At 42.8% G+C, this 21,564-nt stretch overlaps 1 protein-coding gene across 10 annotated transcripts in view; it reads left to right on the top strand.

Moving 5' to 3' along the window:
• Positions 1–21,564, top strand: part of LOC139531751 (receptor-type tyrosine-protein phosphatase mu-like) — a 307,488-nt gene that overhangs the window by 127,437 nt on the left and 158,487 nt on the right. The window lies entirely within an intron of this gene.

The raw sequence follows: 21,564 nt of genomic DNA, 5'->3' as shown, positions 1-21,564 counted from the left end.
GGAAGATTCTAACTTCCTGAATAAGGAAATTTCTCTAGCAGAAATTCGAGAAACAATTAAATCTCTAAAGAGTGGCAAGACCCCGGGCCCAGATGGATACCCTGGTGAATTCTATAAAACATTCAGCAACATGCTCTCTCCCTACCTGCACAAAATGTTGGTTCAGGCCAAGGAGGAGGGAGCTCTCCCGTCTACTTTGGATGAAGCATTCATTACAGTTATACATAAGAAGGGTAAAGATCCGGAAGAGGTAGGGTCATACAGACCAATATCCCTCCTTAATACAGACCAAAAGATTTTAGCAAAAACCCTGGCTAACAGGCTTAGCACTTTAATTGGCAAATTGGTCCACTCGGACCAGACCGGCTTTATCCCGAACAGAAACTCATACTTCAATCTCAGGCGCCTCTTCAACATTATGTATTCTCAGAGGTTAACCAACATGGACCTTGCCGTGATATCTCTTGACGCCGAGAAGGCTTTTGACCAAGTTGAGTGGTCCTATCTGTTCAAAGTCTTACAGAAATTTAATATTGGAGATGGGTTCATAAATTGGATCCAGCTTTTATATAGGAACCCCTGTGCGAGAATACTCACTAACCAATCACTGTCGCCCCGATTTAACCTTTACAGAGGGACAAGGCAGGGTTGTGCGCTGTCGCCTATGCTCTTCGCCCTAATCATTGAACCTCTCGCTCAGGCGATTAGATCTGATCCAGCAATACACGGCTATAATACTAAAGATACTCTAAATAAGATCTCCCTATACGCAGATGACATTCTCCTCTATGTAACAGAACCCCAAGCTAGTATTCCAGCTATTCTTGATGTGATTAATTTGTTTGGTACCTTCTCGGGATACAGAATAAATTGGAACAAGAGTGAATTAATGCCCATACGGTTACAAAACACCTCCTGGCTAGAACATCTTCCAGTTAAGTTATCTTCAGAAAAATTTACCTATCTAGGAATTGTAGTTACCAAACAATACTCCTTACTATTTAAAGAGAATTTCCCCCCTCTGATGCAAAAACTCAAGACAAACATACAATTTTGGAGAACTCTCCCAATTTCCCTGCTCGGAAGAATTAACGCCATTAAAATGGTCTTCCTCCCACAACTACTCTACCTATACCAGAACATCCCAGTATTCATACCTAAATCCTTTCATAAACAACTGGACTCAATTATCAATCCTTTCATCTGGGATTATAAAACACACAGGATAGGTAAAAAACACCTCTGCAAATCCAAGATGGAAGGAGGATTGTCTCTCCCAAATTTTATATTTTATTACTGGGCCGCTAACCTCCGCGCAGTTACGTTTTTGCTGGATGACGCACGTCCGTCACCCAGCTGGCTTAGTATGGAACGTGAGGAGTGTCACCCCTTCTCTATCGGTGCTGTGATTTTGTCGCCTGTCAATCTGGAGAGGTCACTTTATCGTAACAATCCTATTATACATAGCACAGTCCGAATCTGGAAGCAAATCAAAACCCACTTCGAGCTTAGACCAATGTCATTCATGCTCCCTGTTGCCAGGAACCCCTCCTTTGCCCCCTCTAACCTTGATAACACCTTTGAGCAATGGGGAGAGTTGGGGATAAGTACCATAGGGGATTTATATATAGAAGGGACCTTTGCTTCCTTTGAGTTGCTGAGGGAAACTTATAATCTTCCCAGAAGTAACTTCTTCAGATACCTACAAATCAGAGACTATGTTAGAAAACACCTCCCAACATTCGGGAACGCTAAGCCTTCCATGTTTGACGGATGCCTAAAAACATCCCCCACCTCAGACAAACTGATATCTCGTTTATATGATGCTTTTCAATCTGTTAGCACACCTTCTACAGATGCCATTAAGGCAAAATGGGAGGAAGAACTAGGGACTGACATCTCAGTGTCAGACTGGGAAGATAGCTTGGAGTACATCCACACCTGCTCCATTAACTCCAGACACCGTCTCATACAATTCAAGGTATTACACAGATTACACTATTCCAAAACCAAACTGCATAGGATATTTCCTGATACATCCCCTATGTGTGATAAATGTCAGGCTGCACAGGGTACACTACTCCACTGCTTTGCCCTATGCTCTAGCTTGTATGGGTACTGGAGTGGAATTTTTAGGATCCTCTCGGAAGTTTTGGAGACTTCAATTGATCCAGACCCGCTTCTGATAATCCTGGGAGTGTCGGATTCCCTAAACGGATTAACCAACCCCCAAAAACAACTCATCTCTTACAGTCTCATTTCAGCAAAAAAATTAATCTTGTTGTTTTGGAAAAAGAGGGAAGCGCCCACTACCAAATTATGGCTCAGCGAATTGGCAAACACTGTACACTTAGAAAGAATTAGATATATTCTGAACAATAAATTATCAACATTTGATCAAATCTGGCAGCCTTTCCTCTACTACTTAGACCATGTGGCGCTTTGAATTTGTACTTTTTAACGCACTCTCAACTGTAATATTTGAATCCACCCTTGGTCGGCGTGTGCTGGCACCGCCACCCGAGCAGTGGGGAGGGTAATAAGGGGTAGGGATAAAGGGGGGGAAGAAGGGGGGGAGGGATAAAGGGGGGGAGGGGTAAGGGGGGACACCTACCCTCTTTCTTTATACCTGTCCATGTTCTGTATGTCTTGTTTTGTAATATTTGTTTTGTACCCGGAACCCTGGGTCTTTTTGTTTCTGTCTGCTATTTTATGTATAGATAAGAACTGTATACCTGGCTTTTATACCGATACACCATTCTTGTATGTGTTCAATAAAAAATATTTGAACGAGCATCCTGATATGGACCGACAGTCAAGTGCATATGCATTGTATGTGTTGAGAAAATATACTGTGTAGGCCTACTGTCAGTATTTGTCATCATATAGAGGAAAAAAACTATGTCAACATTTGGCCCCTCTCAGGATTTCTAATGAGTCCAAAAATGATTTGTGCATGAAAGAAAAATATGGATTTTATATTTGACAAATGATTGAGCATGTTCTGAAATGCATCAGAAATCGTCCTTATTTTGAGCATATCAAAAGGCATATCAAGATCTGGATATGAACCTCAGCCAAGAGAAACGTATCTGGAATCTGTATAGCGTAATGCCTCAAATGTGCTGAGAACACAGATATGCAATGTATACAGTCAGTATTTGTCATCATGAAGAGAAATAAAGATGTCATTTATCTCAGGACATTGAATGAGTTCATATCCGGTCATAGGAAATGTCCATGTGTGTTATTCAGAGTAATCCCAACCCAGCTGTCCATCCTGTCTCCCTGTAGCGCTGTCTTAGGCGTCTCACAGTACGGACGTTGCAATTTATTGCCCTGGCCACATCTGCAGTCGTCATGCCTCCTTGCAGCATGCCTAAGGCACGTTCACGCAGGTGAGCAGGGACCCTGGGCATCTTTCTTTTCGGGTTTTTCTGAGTCAGTAGAAAAGCCTCTTTAGTGTCCTAAGTTTTCATAACTGTGACCTTAATTGCCTACCGTCTGTAAGCTGTTAGTGTCTTAACGACCGTTCCACAGGTGCATGTTCATTAATTGTTTATGGCTCATTGAACAAGCATGGAAAACAGTGTTTAAACTCTTTACAATGAAGATCTGTGTTATTTGGATTTTTACAAATTATCCTTGAATGACAGGGTCCTTAAAAAGGGACGTTTCTTTTTTTGCTGAGTTTTTATGTATATATCTCTCAAAACTATGAAATAACACATATAGAATCATGTAGTAACCAAACAAGTGTTCAACAAATCTAAATATGTTTTAGATTCTTCAAAGTAGCCAACCTTTGCCCTGATGACAGCTTTGCACACTTTTGGCATTCTCTCAACCAGCTTCATGAGGTAGTCACCAGGAATGCATTTCAATTAACAGGTGTGCTTTGTTAATTTGTGCAATTTATTCCCTTAATGTGTTGGAGCCAATCAGTGTTGTCACAAGCTAGGGGTGGTATACAGAAGATGGCCCTATTTGGTAAAAGACCAAGTCCATATTATGTCAAGAACAGCTCAAATAAGCAAAGAGAAACGACAGTCCATCATTACTTTAAGACATGAAGGTCAGTCAATCCTGAAAATGTCAAGAACTTTAAAAGTTTCTTCAAGTGCAGTTGCAAAACCATAAAGCTCTATGATTAATCTGGCTCTCATGAGGACTGCCACAGGAAAGGAAGACCCAGAGTTACCTCTGCTGGAGATAAGTTAATTGGAATTAACTGCATCTCAGATTGCATCCCAAATAAATGCTTCACAGAGTTCAAGTAACAGACACATCTCAACCTCAACTGTTCAAAGGAGACTGTGTGAATCAGGCCTTCATGGTCAAAGTTCTGCAAAGAAACCACTACTAATGGGCACCAATAAAAAGAAGAGACTTGCCTGGGTCAAGAAACACGAGCAATGGACATTAGACCGGTGGAAATCTGTCCTTTTGGCTACTTTGAAGAATCTAAAATATATGTTGTTTTGTTTACCACTTTTTTTTGTTTTGTTACTACATGATTCCATATATTATTTAATAGTTTTCATGTCTTCACTATTGTGCTACAATGTAGAAAAAAGTCAAAAACATTAATGCTGAACTCCCTTGCCATACTTGAAAGTATGAAAAGTGATACTCAGTGATGTTGTTGGATTTGCCCCAAACGTAATTGCATTGTATTCAGTACATTACTTTTATTTCTTTGACAAATTATTTTCAGTTTTACTTTAGTGCCTTATTTCAAACAGGATGCATGTTTTGGAATATTTGTATTCTGTACAGGCTTCCTTCTTTTCACTCTGTCATTTAGGTTAGTATTGTGGAGTAACTATAATGTTGTTGACCCACCCCTCAGTTTTCTCCTATCACAGTCATTAAACTCTGTAACTCTTTTAAAGTCACCATTGGCCTCCTGGTGAAATCCCTGAGCGGTTTCTGAGTTAGGAAGGATGTCTGTATCTTTGTAGTGACTGTATTGATACACCATCCAAAGTGTAATTAATAAGTTCACCATACTCAAAGGGATATTCAATGTCTGCTTTTGAATTTTTACACATCTGCCAATAGGTGCCTATCTTTGCGAGGCATTGAAAACCTTCCTGATTTCTGTGGTTGTATCGGTGTTTGAATTTCACTGCTCGACTGAGGGAGCTTACAATTATCTGTATGTGTGGGGTACAGAGATGAGGTAGTCATTACCAAATCTTATTAAACACTATTGCACACAGTCAAAATCAAATTGTGTTTGTCACATGCGGTGAAAACAACAGGTGTAGAACTTACCATGAAATTCTTACTTGTGAGCCCTTAACCAAAAATGCAGATGGGGGAAAAAAAGTAATAACAATTTGCTAAATGAAAAGGATAAATAGAAACACAATAACGAGGCTATATACAAGGGGTACCAGTACCGAGTCAATATGCAGTGGTACGGGGAAATCGAGGTAATTGAGGTAATATATACATTTAGCCAAATACATTTAAACACAGTTTTTCACAGTTCCTGACATTTAGTCCTAGTAAAAATTCCCTGTCTTAGGTCAGTTAGGATCACTACTTTATTTTAAGAATGTTAAATGTCAGAATAATAGTAGGGAGAATTATTTCTTTCAGCTTTTATTTCTTTCATCACATTCCCAGTGAGTCAGAAGTTTACATACACTCAATTAGTATTTGGTAGCATTGCCTTTAAATTGTTTAACTTGGGTCAAACGTTTCGGGTAGCCTTCCACAAGCTTCCCACAATAAGTTGAGGGAATCTTGGCCCATTCCTCCTGACAGAGCTGGTGTAACTGAGTCAGGTTTGTAGGCCTCCTTGCTCGCACACACTTTTTCAGTTCTGCCCACAAATCTTCTATAGGATTGAGGTTAGGGCTTTGTGATGGCCACTCCAATACCTTGACTTTGTTGTCCTTTAGCCATTTTGCCACAACTTTGGAAGTATGTTTGGGGTCATTGCCCATTTGGAAGACCCATTTGCGACCAAGCTTTAACTTCCTGACTGATGTCTTGAGATGTTGCTTCAATATATCCACATAATTTTCCTGCCTCATGATGCCATCTATTTTGTGAAGTGCACCAGTCCCTCCTGCAGCAAAGCACCCCCACAACATGATGCTGCCACCCCCGTGCTTCATGGTTGGGATGGTGTTCTTCGGCTTGCAAGCTTCTCCCCTTTTCCTCCAAACATAACAATGGTCATTATGGCCAAACAGTTCTATTTTTGTTTCATCAGACCAGAGGACATTTCTCCAAAAAGTATGATCTTTGACCCCATGTGCAGTTGCAAACTGTAGTCTGGCTGTTTTTTGGCGGTTTTGGAGCAGTGGCTTCTTCATTGTTGAGCGGCCTTTCAGGTTATGTCGATATAGGACTTGTTTTACTGTGGATATAGATACTTTTGTACCTGTTTCCTCCAGCATCTTCACAAGGTCCTTTGCTGTTGTTCTGGGATTGATTTGGACTTTTCTTACCAAAGTACGTTCTAGGAGACAGAACGCGTCTCCTCCCTGAGCGGTATGACGGCTGCGTGGTCCCATGGTGTTTATACTTGCGTACTATTGTTTGTACTGATGAACGTGGTACCTTCAGGCATTTGTAAATAGCTCCCAAGGATGAACCAGACTTGTGGTGGTCTCCAATTTTCTGAGGTCTTGGCTGATTTCTTTTGATTTTCCCATGATGTCAAGCAAAGAGGCACTGAGTTTGAAGGTAGGCCTTGAAATACATCCACAGGTACACCTCCAATTGACTCAAATTATGTCAATTAGCCTACCAGAAGCTTCTAAAGCCATGACATTATTTTCTGGAATTTTCCAAGCGGTTTAAAGGCACAGTCATCTTAGTGTATGTAAACTTCTGAGCCACTGGAATTGTGATACAGTGAATTGATCTGTCTGTTAACAGTTGTTGGAAAAATTACTTGTGTCATGCACAAAGTAGATGTCCTAACCAACTTGCCAAAACTATAGTTTGTTAAAAATACATTTGTGGAGTGGTTGAAAAACGAGTTTTAATGACTCTAACCTAAGTGTATGTAAATGCTGACCTCAGCTGTACATGTAGGTAGGTGTGAAGTGATTTTAATAAACGAAGAGTTTCGTCAGCGTGTGTGAGTATGTTTGTGACGTCAATATGTGTGTGTATGTGTGTTTAGTATGCATTGGTGTGTGAGTCCAGTGAGTGTACAACGAGCCTGTGCAGGAGGGTTGGTGCAAGTAATAATAAAATAAGGGGGTAGTCATTTTTATTAATTGTTCAGCAGTCTTATGGCTTGGGGGGTAGACGCTGTTATGGAGACTTTGGTCCCATACTTGGCCCTCCGGTAGCACCTTCCATGTGGTAGCAGAGAGAACAGTCTATGACGGGTGGCTGGAGTATTTGACAATTTTTTTAGGGCCTTCCTCTGACACTGCCTGGTATAGAGGTCCTGGATGGCATGGAGCTCAGCTCCAGTGATGCACTGGGCCGTACGCACTACCCTCTGTAGCGCCTTGCGGTCGGATGCCAAACAGTTGCCATACCAAACGGGGATGCAGCCAGTCAAGATGCTCTCAATGGTGCAACTGTAGAACTATTTAAAGATCTGAGGACCCATGCCAAATCTTTTCAGCCTCCAGGGGGGTTTAGGAGTTGTCGTGCCCTACTCACAACTGTTGGTGTGTTTGGACCACACCAAGGAACTTGAAGCTCTCGAACTTAACCATTACAGCCCTGTCGATGTGAATGGAGGCGAGCTCGGCCCTCCTCTTCCTGTAGTCCATGATCAGCTCCTTTTTCTTGCTCAAGTTGCCAGGTCTCTGACCTCCTCCCTATAGGCCGTCTCATCGTTGTCGGTGATCAGGCCTACCACCGTTGTGTCGTCTGCTTACTTAATGACGGTGTTGGAGTCATGCTTGGCCACACAGTCGTGGGAGAACACATAGGGGGACTAAGCATGCACACCTGCGGTGCCCCCCGTGTTGAGGGTCAGCGTGGTAGGTGTGTTGTTGCCTACCTTCAGTCCAGGATCCAGTTGCAGAGGGAGGTGTTTAGTCCCAGGGGCCTTAGCTTAGTGACAAGCTTGAAGGGCACGATGGTGTTGAACGCTGAGCTGTAGTCAGTTAACTTCTTGCGGATCAGTGGGACACTAGCGTCCCATTTCGAAAACTTCCGGTGAAATTACAGAGCGCCAAATTCAAATTAAGTTACTATAAATATTAAACTTTCATGAAATCACAAGTGCAATACATCAAAATAAAGCTTAACTTGTTGTTAATCCAGCTGCCATGTCAGATTTCAAAATGGCTTTACGGCGAAAGCAAACCGTGCGATTATCTGAGGACAGCGCCCTGCACACAAATGCATAACAAATCATTTTCAACCAGGGAGTTGCGACACGAAAGTCAGAAATAGCGATATAATATATGCCTTTGAAGATCTTCTTCTTTTGGCACTCCAAAAGGTCCCAGTTACTTTACAAATGGTCATTTTGTTCGATAATGTCCTTCTTTATATCCATAAAACTCAGTTTAGCTGGCGCGCTTCAGTCAATAATCCACTCTGTTTCCTCCTTCAAAATGCATACAAAATAAATCCCAAACGTTACCAATAAACTTATCCAAACATATCAATCAACGTTTATAATCAAACCTTAGGTACCCTAATACGCAAATAAATGATACAATTTAAGACTGAGAATCATTATTGTCTTTACCCGGAGAAAAATACCAAAGAACGCGCTCTCATTCACGCTCTTGGAAACACTACAGCCAAAATGGGAGCGACCTAGAAAAACTACAATTTCTGGTTCATTTTTCCAAAAACCAGCCTGAAACTCTTTCTAAGACTGACATCTAGTGGAAGCCCTAGGAACTGCAATCGGGCACGATTTTGCCCTATTATAAAAGTGCCAGCCATTGAAATCAGTGGTAGGATGATTTTTTTTGGGGGGGGGGTGGTTTGTCCTCGGTGTTTCGCCTGCCATTTCAGTTCTGTTATACTCACTTACATTATTTTAACAGTTTTAGAAACTTTAGAGTGTTCTATCCAAATCTAGCAATTATATGCGTATCCTAGCTTCTGGGCCTGAGTAGCAGGCAGTTTACTTTGGGCACGCTTTTCATCTGGACGTCAAAATACCGCCCCCTATCCCAAAGAAGTTAACAGCATTCTCATGTAGGTGTTCCTTTTGTCCAGGTGGGAAAGGGCAGTGTGGATTGCAATAGAGATTGATTCGTCTGTGGATCTGTTGGGGCGATATGCGAATTGGAGTGGGTCCAGGGTTTCTGGGATGGTGATGATGTGAGCCATTTAAAGCATTTCATGGCTACAGATGTGAGTTATACGGGGCGGTAGTCACTTAGGCAGGTTAAAGCCGGTGTAGCAGGATTCGATCTTAGTCCTCTATTGACGCGTTACCTGTTTGATGGTTTGTCGTAGGGCGTAGTGGGATTTGTTATAAGCGTCCGGATTAGTGTCCTGCTCCTTGAAGCGGCAGCCCTAGCCTTTAGCTCAGTGCAGTTGTTGCCTGTAATCCATGGCTTCTGGTTGGGATATGTACGTACGGTCACATCGATGTCGTCAATGCACTTATTAATGAAGCCAGTGACTAATGTGGTAAACTCCTCAATGTTATCAGATGAATCCCAGAACATATTCCAGTCTTTGCTAGTGAAACAGTCCTGTTGCTTAGCATCCGCTTCATTGGACCACTTTCATATTGCGCGCGTCACTGGGACTTCCTGTTTGAGTTTTTGATTGTATTCAGGAATCAAGAAGATAGAGTTATTGTCAGATTTGCTAAATGGAGGCCATGTACCTTAGAATGTGACTTGTTAAGCCAATTTTTACTCCTGAATTTTAGGCTTGCTGTAACAAAGGGGTGGATTACTTATTGACTCGAGACATTTCAGCTTGTCATTTTTTATTAATTTGTAAAAATGTCTAAAACCATAATTCCACTTTGACATTATGGGGTATTGTGTGTAGGCCAAATTTAATCAATTTAAATTAATTTTGAAACAGTCGAGGGGTGTAAGTACTTTCTGAAGGCACTGTACATGCTGTAAACCCAATGAACAACCTCAATAGGGTTATTTTGGTGGTAAAATGCTGGAGAGGATTCCTCGAACAGGTCTCATTTGACATGTTGATTACAGCTTAGATTTAGATCAGTGGTTTTAAACCTGTGGTTGATTATTTAGATGTGTTTTATTTATTTATTTCTGAAATATAATAACAGCTGGGAGTATTATATTATTACTTTACTATTCAGAATGCAAATTGTTAATAATAATAATAATAATAGGCTTTTAATCTCTTACATTCACTGAAAACATTTATCAAATTTGACCACCAATATCAAATTCAACAACAAAATGCTGGTCCTCAAGAGCTTTTGACTTTGATTTGGTGGTCCCCGGTACAGAAAAGGTTGGGAACCGCTGATTTTAGATCACTTTCTTGGCCAATGTGCACCTGGCACCTATACCACACGGACCTTATCTTTGATCCAAAGACCTTATCTTTGATCCACTGACACATACGCAAACACACCCACACACATACGGTTTCCACACGCTTTTCAAGGTCAAAAACAGGTGGATGCTTGGGGTTCACATTACCACTAAGGGAAATAGCCCTCAAGATGGCTTCCTATTTATTGTTATAGTCAATCTGAGTGATGACCCTGACAGGCCTTTGTAGAGCTCCAGGCTAAGTACCATATCCTTTGTCACCATTGACAGGTAACTACTAGCTCCTCAGTAGAACCCAATGCTTTCCATCAGCTTCCCCTGATGCTGCAACATACAGTGCCTTCAGAAAGTATTCACACCCCTTTACTTTTTCCACATTTTGTTGTTTTACAGCCTGAATTAAACATTTATTAAATTGAGATTGTCACTGGCCTACAGACAATATCCCATAAAGTTGAAGTGGAATTATATTTTTGGACATTTTTATAAATTAATAAAAAATTAAAAAACTCAGCTTAAGTATTCAACCCCTTTGAGGCAGCCCTAAATAAGTTCAGGAGTAAAGATTTGTTTAACAGTCACATAATATGTTGCATGGAGTCACTCTGTGAGCAATAAATAGTGTTTAACATTAATTTTGAATGACTACCTCATCTCTGTACCCCACACATGCAATTATCTGTAAGGTCCCTCCTCCGAGCAGTGAATTTCAAACACAGATTCATCCACAAAGACCAGGGAGGTTTTCCAATGCCTCACAGAGAAGGGCACCCATTGGTAGATGGGAAGAAAAAAAATCCCTTTGAGCAGGATGAAGTTATTAATTACACTTTGGATGATATATCCGTACACCCAGTCTCTACAAATATACAAGCGTCCTTCCTAACACAGTTGCCGGAGAGGAAGGAAACCGCTCAGGGATGAGGCCAATGGTGACTTTAAAACATTTACAGAGTTTAATGGCTGTGATAGGAGAAACTGAGGGTGGATCAACAATATTTGTAGTTACTCCACAATACTAACCTAAATGACAGAGTGAAAAGAAAGTCTGTACAGAAAAAACATATTCCAAAACATGCATACCGTTTGCAATAAACCACTAAACTAAAACTACAACAAATGTGGCAAAGAAATTAACTTTATTTCCTGAATAAAAAGTGTTATGTTTGGGGCAAATCCAACAATACATCACTGAGTACCACTCTTCATATTTTAAATCATGGTGGTGGCTTGATCACGTTATGGGTATGCTTGCAATCGTTAAGGATTGGGGAGTTTTTCAGGATAAAAAATAAACAGAATGGCACTAAGCATGGGCAAATTCCCAGAGAAAAACCTGGTTCAGTCTGCTTTCCACCAGACACTGGGAGATTAATTCACATTTCAGCAGGACAATAACCTAATACACAAGGCCAAATCTACACTTGAGTTGCTTACCAAGAAGACAGTGAATGTTCCTGAGTGTCCAAGTTAGTTTTGACTTAAATCTACTTGAATATCAATGGCAAGCCTTAAATGGTTGTCTAGCAATGATCAACCAATTTGACATTTTGAAAATAATAGGCAAATATTGTACAATTTAGGTGTGCAAAGCTTTTACAGACTTACCCAGAAAGACTCACAGCTGTAATCGCTACCAAAGTGCTAAAATCATGTTTTCAATTTGTCATTATGGGGTATTGTGTGTAGATGGGAGAGGGTTAATCCATTTTAAATTCCGGTTGTGACAACAATGTGGAATAAGTCAAGGTCAAAGTCAACACTGTACGCAATAATTTTGAAAAACATAATGGGCAAATGTTGCACACTCCAGGTGTGGAAAGCTCGTAGAGACTTACCCAGAAAGACTGACAGCTGTAATCTCTGCCAAAGGTGCTTCGACAATGTATTGACTCAGGGGTGTGAATACTTATGTAAATTAGATATTTCTGTATTTCAGTTTCAATAAATGTACAAAAAAATAAACATGATTTCACTTTGTCATTATGGGGTATTGTGTGTAGATGGATTTTTTTTTAAATGTATTTAATCTATTTTGATACAGGCTGTAACACAGCAAAATGTGAAATAGGTCGATGGGTATGAATACTTTTTGAAGGCACTGTAATGGCCATTAATGGCTCATTGAATTAGCAAGGTTTTCTTCTTTGCGTTGAGCCCCCTCTGTCAGCCTTTGGAAAATTGCGTTCCGTTTGGGTTGGAGGAACGTTATGGGGGACGCTTTGAGGAGGTGGGGAGAGTGGTGTCTACCATAGTGTAGAATTTGGAAGGAGATTAGTTTATTGTGTGATATTTCAAGGACACAAAACAGATATTTGTGAAAGAACTTCGGAAGGTTTTGTGTGTGTGTATTAGTGTTGCACAAGTTTTCGATGTGATAAACAGAAAATAACCAAAGGAGATTAATTTAGAATATTTCAATATTTTCTAACTTGCTGCGAGTCGGTCTCTGCATTTAATCCACAAGATTGTTAGGCGTTCTTGAAACAGGACTACTCTGTGTAATCTGACAAACTAGAGAACATCAACCATGCAAATTGGATCTTTTTTAATCGCACAATGACACTTTTCCAGTATGTTTCTTTTTTTTTCTCCAGTTCTTTTTTTGTTGATTTATTTAGTACGATTTAATTATTTATCACGTGCCTTATGTCTTTTTTTTATTATCACAGAAACATGTTGAATTATAGATATGCGAATGGCCCTCATACACAAATTGAGACGTGGGCTCAGTGTGGGGTGTCTTTTAGTACGTCACTGGCTCAGATAATACACTGGCTTAATGGCTCTTTTCATCTATTTTCTGACCGCTTCAAAGGTGCAATTTTCAGTCTCATTTCAAACTCTACTCTGTGTGTGTGTGTGTTTGTGCACCTGTGTGTGTGTGTATTTGTGCATGCCTGTGTGTTTGCGTGGAGAGAGGCTGTAGTCTCATTGTTCCACCTAATCCTAGTCAATTGGACCCTTCTGTGTGCCCTAGCCCTCTGACTGCTAAACAGCTTGGCTGCCTAGCACCAGGCAAGTACTGTCACTCCCATTTACTACCACAAACTGGGTCTGCACCGGGCAGGATGCAACTAATGAGAACACACACACACACAAAACCCATTGTAAAATGAAGCGGTGCCTTTGAAGCAGTTGGAATGTACAACACACGTAACACAATGATTCATGTAGTTTCAGCAGGTCTTAAAATACTGGGCCATGCTGTGTGAATAGAGGTCTACGAAGGGTCCAATGGGAAGTTTGGCCATGGTTTTAAATGTACTTTATTTCCCTGAAGGAAGCAGAGAGGGGACAGTGAAACAAACCGAGGGAGGGAGGAAGGGGGGGTGAGATGGTTTCAGGGGACCAGAGCGTGAAAATCTGATGTGCAAAAGGGAAGAGGACACAAGTGGAGAGAGAGAGGAAATGGTGGAGGAACTGGAGAAAGAGTGATGCCAAATAAATAAATGGCGAGAGAGCCAGCCGAGGGAGAGGAGATACAATTGCGTACATTTTTGAGTGGGTATTAGAAAGCCCCATGGACATGAAAAACACATTTCAAAGAAGAGCGCTGGCCAGCTTTTAATGCATGTTCTCCTGTCGTTTTTTTTGTTGTTATTTTATTTTTGTCAGACGAGACGACACTTAAGCATGTCTAAGGGCCACATTTAAAGACTACTGGGCTTGTTGGGGAAGAGTTTTGGCTCGGACTCGTCTGTCTGCCGTTGACTTTTGCCAAGATGCCACCGTCGTTACAATATAGGGTCTTGCATTTTGGCCCATGAAACTACTGTAATGGATAATACGTATGTTATGTATCTGCTATTAAGTGTGTGTGTTTATCTGTGTGCAGGTGCAAATGTGTGTATGGTTTATTTGTGTGTGTGTACAGGCCCTCCTGTGTGTGAATAGGGTTTAGGGTGGCACTGTTGTGATGACTGGTGGGGGGAGAGAGGAGAGTTGAAAGCCAGGACGTCCTCTGAGCTCTCTCCCAGCAAGGCGCTCTCTCTCTCCCCTCAGGCACCACACTCCTCTCCTCCTTTCTTCCTCCTCTCCTCTCTCTCCTCCGAACTTCATTCCTCCCAGTAGGCAAATTAAATATGATGATCCCGCTGGAAATGAAATAGTAAATCTCTTATATGCCTCCCTGCCTTCTTCCCTGCCTGCCTCCCTGACTGGGGTAGAAACCCGCTCTTGAAAGTCACCTTCACCAATGACATCTGTTCCCTGGGAGAAAAATGATCAAAGTAAAGATATACAGAGGGGAGGTATCGCGCGCCTCCATCTTTTAAATCCCCACTGCGCGAGAGCTCACACTCTTATCAGTTCCTCCACTATGGATATCTACAGTACCAAGGAAGTGCCTTTACCTGAAGTGCCCCCCAAAAATAGGTTTAAAAGTATAGGTGAGTGTGTTTTTGAGATGCGTTTTGGGTGTTGATGTTGTGTGTGCCCACGTGAGACAATATCTCTCTCATCATCACTCAATGCCTAGGTTTACCTCCACTGTATTCACATCCTACCATAACCTTGTCTGTACATTATACCTTGAAGCTATTTTATCGCCCCCAGAAACCTGCTCCTTTTACTCTTTGTTCCGGACGTCCTAGAAGACCATTTCTCATAGCTTTTAGCTTTTAGCTGTACCCTTATCTGTTCCTCAGGTGATGTAGAGGTGAATCCAGGCCCTGCAGTGCCTAGCTCCCCTCCTATTCCCAAGGCGCTCTCTTTTGATGACTTCTGTAACCGTAATAGCCTTGGTTTCATGCATGTTAACATTAGAAGCCTCCTCCCTAAGTTTGTTTTATTCACTGCTTTAGCACACTCTGCCAACCCGGATGTCCTAGCCGTGTCTGAATCCTGGCTTACGAAGACCACCAAAAACTCTGAAATCTCCATCCCTAACTACAACATTTTCAGACAAGATAGAACGGCCAAAGGGGGCGGTGTTGCAATCTACTGCAGAGATAGCCTGCAGAGTTCTGTCCTACTATCCAGGTCTGTACCCAAACAATTTGAACTTCTACTTTTAAAAATCCACCTCTAAAAACAAGTCTCTCACCGTTGCCGCCTGCTATAGACCACCCTCTACCCCCAGCTGTGCTCTGGACACCATATGTGAACTGATTGCCCTCCATCTATCTTCAGAGCTCGTGCTGCTAGGTAACCTAAACTGGGACATGCTTAACACCCCAGCCACCCTACAATCTAAGCTTCATGCCCTCAATCTCTCACACATTATCAATGAACCTACCAGGTATCACCCCAAAGCCGTAAACACGGGCACCCTCATAGATATCATCCTAACCAACTTGCCCTCTAAATACACCTCTGCTGTTTTCAACCAAGATCTCAGCGATCCCTGCCTCATTGCCTGCATCCGTAATGGGTCAGCGGTCAAACGACCTCCACTCATCACTGTCAAACCCTCCCTGAAACACTTCAGCGAGCAGGCCTTTCTAATCGACCTGGCCCGGGTATCCTGGTAGGATATTGACCTAATCCCGTCAGTAGAGGATGCCTGTTTTTTTTTTTTAAATGCCTTCCTCACCATCTTAAATAAGCATGCCCCATTCAAGAAATTTAGAACCAGGAACAGATATAGCCCTTGGTTCTCTCCAAATCTGACTGCCCTTAACCTACACAAAAACATCCTATGTCGTTCTACATTAGCATCGAACAGCCCCCGTGATATGCAATTTTTCAGGGAAGTTAGAAACCAATATACACAGGCAATTAGAAAAGCCAATTAGAAAAGCCAAATTTCTGCTTTTTCAAGCAGAAATTTGCTTCCTGCAACACAAACTCAAAAAAGTTCTGGGACACTGTAAAGTCCATGGAGAATAAGAACACCTCCTCCCAGCTGCCCACTGCACTGAGGATAGGAAACTCTGTCACCACCGATAAATCCACTATAATTGAGAATTTCAATAAGCATTTTTCTACGGCTGGCCATGCTTTCCACCTGGCTACCCCTACCCCGGTCAACAGCACTGCACCCCCCACAGCAACTCGCCCAAGCCTTCCCCATTTCTCCTCCCAAATCCAGTCAGCTGATGTTCTGAAAGAGCTGCAAAATCTGGACCCCTACAAATCAGCCGGGCTAGACAATCTGCACCCTTTCTTTCTAAAATGATCTGCCAAAATTGTTGGAACCCCTATTACTAGCCTGTTCAACCTCTCTTTCGTGCCGTCTGAGATTACAGTCTAACCAGACACCTAGGTATTTCCGCAGCTGCGGTCAGCCCCCTCTTCAAAGGGGGGGACACTCTTGACCCAAACTGCTACAGACCTATATCTATCCTGCCCTGCCTTTCTAAGGTCTTCGAAAGCCAAGTCAACAAACAGATTTCCGACCATTTCGAATCCCGCCGCACCTTCTCCACTATGCAATCTGGTTTCAGAGCTGGTCATGGGTGCACCTCAGCCACGCTCAAGGTCCTAAACGATATCTTAACCGCCATCGATAAGAAACAATAGTGTGCAGCCGTATTCATTGACCTGGCCAAGGCTTTCGACTCTGTCAATGACCACATCCTCATCGGCAGACTCGATAGCCTTGGTTTCTCAAATGATTGCCTCGCCTGGTTCACCAACTACTTCTCTGATGGAGTTCAGTGTGTCAAATCGGAGGGCCTGTTGTCCGGGCCTCTGGCAGTCTCTATGGGGGTGCCACAGGGTTCAATTCTTGGGCCGACTCTCTTCTCTGTATACATCAATGATGTCGCTCTTGCTGCTGGTGAGTCTCTGATCCACCTCTACGCAGACGACACCATTCTGTATACTTCTGGCCCTTCTTTGGACACTGTGTTAATTAACCTCAAAACGAGCTTCAATGCCATACAACTCTCCTACCGTGACCTCCAACTGCTCTTAAATGCAAGTACAACTAAATGCATGCTCTTCAAACAATCGCTGCCTGCACCTGCCCGCCCGTCCAGCATCACTACTCTGGACGGTTCTGACTTAGAATATGTGGACAACTACAAATACCTAGGTGTCTGGTTAGACTGTAAACTCTCCTTCCAGACTCACATCAAATATCTCCAATCCAAAGTTAAATCTAGAATTGGCTTCCTATTTCGCAACAAAGCATCCCTCACTCATGCTGCCAAACAAACCCTTGTAAAACTGACCATCCTACCGATCCTCGACTTCGGCGATGTCATTTACAAAATAGCCTCCAATACCCTACTCAATCAATTGGATGCAGTCTATCACAGTGCCATCCGTTTTGTCACCAAAACCACATATACTACCCACCACTGCGACCTGTACGCTCTCGTTGGTTGGCCCTCGCTTCATACTCGTCGCCAAACCCACTGGCTCCAGGTCATCTACAAGACCCTGCTAGGTAAAGTCCCCCCTTATCTCAGCTCGCTGGTCACCATAGCAGCACCCACCTGTAGCACGCGCTCCAGCAGGTATATCTCTCTGGTCACCCCCAAAGCCAATTCCTCCTTTGGCCGCCTCTCCTTCCAGTTCTCTGCTGCCCATGACTGGAACAAACTACAAATATCTCTGAAACTGGAAACACATATCTCCCTCACTAGCTTTAAGCACCAGCTGTCAGAGCAACTCACAGATTACTGCACCTGTACATAGCCCATATATAATTTAGCCCAAACAACTACCTCTTCCCCTACTGTATTTATTTATTTTGCTCCTTTGCACCCCATTATTTCTATTTCTACTTTGCACATTCTTCCACTGCAAATCTACCATTCCAGTCTTTTACTTGCTATATTGTATTTACTTTGCCACCATGGCCTTTTTTTGCCTTTACCTCCCGTATCTCACCTCATTTGCTCACATTGTATATAGACTTATTTTTCTACTGTATTATTGACTGTATGTTTGTTTTACTCCATGTGTAACTCTGTGTTGTTGTATGTGTCGAACTGCTGTGCTTTATCCTGGCCAGGTCGCAATTGTAAATGAGAACTTGTTCTCAACTTGCCTACCTGGTTAAATAAAGGTGAAATAAAAAATAAATGTAAAAAATAATAATAGTGAAACACCTGAGCGGTTTCCTTCCTCTCCGGCAACGGAGTTAGGTAGGACGCCTGTAGCTTTGTAGTGACTGGGTGTATTGATACACCATCCAAAGTGTAATTAATAACTTCACTATGCTCAAAGGGATATTCAATCTCTGCTTCTTTTTTACCCATAAACCAACAGATGGTAGATGGGAGACACAAAGACCTCCCACTTTGACATTATGGGATATTGTGTGTCGGCCAGTGACAATCTCAATTTAATCCATTTTAAATGCGGGCTGTAACACAACAAAATGTGGAAAAAGTCAAGGGGTGTGAATACTTTCTGAAGGCACTGGTATGTATGTATGTATGTATGTATGTATGTATGTATGTATGTATGTATGTATGTATGTATGTGTAACCGGTGTGAAATGGTTAGCTAGTTAGCGGGGTGCGTGCTAATAGCGTTTCAATCGGTGACATCACTCGCTCTGAGACCTTGAAGCAGTTGTTCCCCTTGCTTTTCAAGGGCCACGGCTATTGTGGAGCGATGGGTAACGATGCTTCGTGGGAGGCAGTTGTAGATGTGTGCAGAGGGTTCCTGGTTCAAGCCCAGGTAGGGGCGAGGAGAGGGGCAGAAGCTATACTGTTACATATGTATGTATCAGAGCCTGAAGACAAGACACCCACAACTGTCCTGTCACACACACACTTTGGAGAGTAGACAAAAAGGGGGAAAAGTGCCATACGCTCATCAGAAGCTACATGTCAGGCCTGGCGAGCCACCAGGGAAGAGCAGCCATTCCGTACACTGTCAACATTGCGCAATTACACTCTCCTTCACATGCACTGTTACCCAATTGCTACTTTGAACAGGAAGGGGGTGGATGGAGGGAGGGGAGAGGACAAACGGAGAAAGAAAGCACCAGGAAGAGAAGAAGATAAGAAAGGCAAACCGGGGCCTGCCTGTCACTCTCCGTCACATTTTCCTCCGAGGGGTTCGGTGATGTTTCACGCATCATATTTTTTTCCCTCCTCCCCCCATTACCCCCACTGAGAAAAAACAGATTGTCTCCTCTCAATGAATTTATTTTTCTTCTTTACGGGACCGGAACAGCTGCCAGCTGAAGGGACGGAGACAGAGCACAGAGTGAGGTGTGTGTCTTTGTGCGTGTGTGTGTGTCGCAGAGTGCACATCCCTCCCCACCACGCTACACTGACCCCAATCACCACCTGAGGGACCAGTCCAACACTGACAGATAGCACAACCAGGCTGACACATGACAAATTGCTACTCAACGCACAACCCTATAGAACACACACACACACACGCAAATATATGCAGCAATGCACACACTGGTCCCCTTGCTACCTCAGGCCCCCCTATGCCTCTCCCCATTTCATTTAATACCTGTGTATGGAGCCTGAGATTACAGTGGGGCCCAGGCTATTGGATCAGACTGCTGGAAGTAGCTTCCCTTCGTTGAGGAAGATGTATAGATTGCATTCTGCTGGTCTACAGCCGTTCCCCGGCCCTGTTCAGATGAGAAGACAACAAAACCACACACATTGATACTTAGGCACACTGTATTTTTTTCAGCCCCCAGGTTTATTTGCTGATGGTGAAGGAAGAATCCCACACACGTCCACTGGAACACACACACCCATGTACCACCACCTTTTTATTTATTCTTCTGCAAGATAAGCCCAGACCAAACAGATTGTTGTTAGTGCGAGCCTCCCTCCATTATTGGATTATAAAGCAATGTGACATCTCTATTACTGTACCAACCGATCTCCCGTCCCCACTCTGCTGCAAACACAGTAATCCGGCCACTGATAACATTGGCAGCCGCACCACTCATTGTGTCCCCTTGGCAGACACAATATCCACAAGTCAGCTAACTGTTTACATCTTAGCTATTAGCGCTTCCTCCCACTGTTTATTAGTCTGCTCTAGCCCACCTAGGAGAAAAAAACGTATTGGATTGAGGGAAAAAGCTGACGCGTGGACGTATACCAACCAGGTTCTTACTCCTTACAGACTGTCTCCAATCAATCTGGAATGTGTTAATGGCTTCCCAAGATTGCTTTTCTCATATGAAATGGAATCAGTGACTAGTGTGACATGGACTTTAATGGTTAGCGGTGTGACTCCATAGGGCTGATGGTATCTGTTGCAGCAGTGTGGAAATATGAGCGTTCTCACCAGATTCTGTAGGCAGAGACTGTTACAGGAAACCAAAAATTATAATACACCATCTCCTGTTATATCATACCCCTGGGGGTGATGACAATCCACCTGTATCTGTCATTATGTGTTCCATCATAACTGAACCAGGAAGTGGACCGGTGTCTCATTTTACTGTGGCAAAATGAGAAACCAGTTTCTCCAACGGCAAGGGTCCACACGACTCTACAGTAGATGGGTTTTTTAAGCTATGCATTTCATTAATGGAACAAGAAAATGTGTTTTTTTTCTTTTCACTGCAGTTTTCTCTTAGCCGCCCTGAACACAATCAGAGTTTGGATTCTGAGCGGGACCTCTGTCATTTTCTGCTTGAAACATAATTTCTATAGTTATTCTCTCTCACTTTATTTCTCTCTCTCTTTCTGTACTCTTATTGGCCTATTGAACAGGCAATGCAATTTCCTACTCTTTCTCCCCTTGTCTCTCCCTCTTCCTCTCGTATGTGTGTGACAGAGGCTGTTAGACTCGGCACCCAAATGAAAGCCGACCAACTCTTGTTCTGAACTTTCGCCCAAGGAACGTCACACTGTTATCTGTCTTGACAAAACAAGCCTCAGATAGGTCTAAGTAGAGACAGTAAGGAAAATGGGGGGACGGAAAGAAAATGGAACAGACCCACAGGCATTTCTCGGCCGCTCTCATTTCAGTTCCGCCTACATCTCTGTAGAGGGTTTGTCACTGTTTAACCTCGTTATTCACCTCTCAGTGACGCTAAAACCCACCCTAACGCTCTCTGGAGCATTATTCATCCACCCCAGGTCATCTTTGGGAGGGCGCAAGCCGAGCTGGTTTCATCCGGTCTGCCTGGTTTATCGAGTTACATCCAAATGGAATCAAGAGAAAGAAAGAAAAGCTCTGAGGAGGATGGGGGAACGGCCATATTGTTTCACTC

The sequence above is a fragment of the Salvelinus alpinus genome, chromosome 10 (genome assembly GCF_045679555.1).
Source record: "Salvelinus alpinus chromosome 10, SLU_Salpinus.1, whole genome shotgun sequence".
NCBI lineage: Eukaryota > Metazoa > Chordata > Actinopteri > Salmoniformes > Salmonidae > Salvelinus > Salvelinus alpinus.
Note: the sequence above shows the minus strand (reverse complement) of the source record. Positions and strands in the feature narration are given on the sequence as shown.